Here is a 2,251-nt window from a genome sequence, read left to right as displayed (position 1 = left end):
TCTGGTTTCTCTGTCAAGTAGCTATTGAAAATTATTCATTTGTACATTCTCAAGTCTAGCTTCATTGCCATTCTGAGGTGACAAACTGACAAGTGAGCATTTCAACTCCCATTATGTGAAATTACTATGTGAGGTTAAATTAAAACAAGAGATATGATTTTTTTATGCTGACTCAGTAGTTCAGTTTTAATGTTTTTAGTTAAAATAATAAATTCAGTAGAGACTCCACATTGATCTCCTGGACTTACATCAGTTTATGCTCACTTGCCTATCCCAGCAACTTTATGTCAATATTTATCTTTTTTTTAAAATGCATTTTAGTTTTTGAACTGTCTCATCTATAATAACGAGATGATGGAATTTGAACATTGATTACCACTATCAGAATGATGTATGAAAATCAGTGCAAGATGATGAAAGGAAACTATTATTAAATGCAGTACTTGCTTCAAAATAGATGAAAACCTTTGGTGTGCCAAGAAAGACTTTGTACCATGCACAGTCTGGTTCATTTTTGTTGTCCTGCACAATTTTGCATGAGATTCTCATAACAGATCAATAATAATCTTTTTGCAATCTTTAAAGGAGTTTTTTCCTGATAATTTCCTTTCATATATTCTAGGAGTAAGTTCCAGACCAGCAGTAATAACAGACAGAATGTCCATGGCTTTGTTTTGTTGCTCAGGCTCATTTGTTTACTCACGTCTGCTTTTTCGTTAAAATTAACAACCAGAGAAAATAGCTCCCCAATGGTTAAGGAAACACATTAAGAGGAAATTGTCAGTTGCTGATGATAGATTATTGTGGCCAGTGGGGAAATTCATATTACTGAGGAAACAATCCAACTAATTAATGTAATATGATGTAAAAATAAGTGTTAGCAAAAGAAGAACTAACTTTTTTTGCACTTTGTCAGAGAAAAAAATTCCTCCTGTGAGCTGTAATTCAACCTCAAAAGGTAACATCTAATTAATTTTGTTAGTATTGCAGCAGCCTTCAATATTGCCCCTAGGATAGTGCTTTACCACAGACATAAGTCATTTTCATTATATATTGGCTGTCCTCCAATATGATCATTAATGGAGATCTATTGTAAGTGGTACCAGCAATGATCTAATAAAGTTCCAATGGCTGAAACTGCAGGCACTTGAAGTCTCTTCATGTTCTGGAAAGAAAGTTGCAAAATTGATTGAGGAGAGCAGACAACCAGAGCTCTCTGTCAAGCAATGGTTTCCCTCAGGCTCAGGGGTTTCAATATTGTAATTGATGTCTGTGGAATGCGACCAAAATTCCATTTTGAGGATTGGCTGAGAGGCCAGACATTAATTCCTCTCTTGAGGCACCTGACTTCCTACTTGATTGATTGTTCTGGTCGTATGATATCTACAGTCAATTACACAGCATTCATTTACATGTTGTTAAGTGTTTCCAATGCTTACAGTTTCATTTTTTCAACATTAAACAGTCTGAACCATTTCTACTTCTTTTGTCATGCAACAAAAAGGAGTCAGGATTTGGAGATGCCGGTGTTGGACTGGGGTGTACAAAGTTAAAAATCACACAACACCGGGCTCAATCCTAACACACAGAATTTATAGCAAAAATTTGCAGTGTGATGTAACTGAAATTATACATTGAAAAATTGATTGTCTGTTAAGCCTTTCATCTGTTAGAATACAGTGATAGTTTCACTTCTTTCATGTGTAAATCACAAAACCCTTTTTTTTTTAAAAGTCGCATTCTCGGGTTAGCTGTTAACAATGGTGATAGCTAGACAATATGTTGAAGGTGTTAGCCCCCTGTGTTCTCTGTCTATGACCTGATGTTTAGATTGATTCTAATCTAAAAAGTGATATAACAGAGTTTTACATAAATTCATGTAGTTTTTGAGCTCAGAGTTCTACATGAATGTATGCAGTTTTTGAGCAAAGTGCAATGTAACTCTGCAAGTACAAATTCACCACACAAAATATATGTGTGCATGTGGGTCTTTGTCTGTCTGTGTATGTGTGTCTGTCTACAACCCTGTCACGGTGGATGCTGCAAGATGTGTCAGATTGTGGACACAGATACCACTATTACGCGTGAGGACACCTCCCACCTTGTACATGGCAGGAACTCATGTGACTCAGCCAACATTGTCTATCTTATACGTTGCAGGCAAGGATGCCCTGAGGCATGGGACATTGGGGAAACTGAGCAAAGGCTACGACAACAGATGAATGGGCACCGCACAACAATCAACAGACAG

The sequence above is a fragment of the Chiloscyllium plagiosum genome, unplaced genomic scaffold (assembly GCF_004010195.1).
Source record: "Chiloscyllium plagiosum isolate BGI_BamShark_2017 unplaced genomic scaffold, ASM401019v2 scaf_14866, whole genome shotgun sequence".
Lineage (NCBI taxonomy): Eukaryota > Metazoa > Chordata > Chondrichthyes > Orectolobiformes > Hemiscylliidae > Chiloscyllium > Chiloscyllium plagiosum.
The sequence above is the reverse complement of the archived record's forward strand: the minus strand, read 5'-3'. Positions refer to the sequence as shown.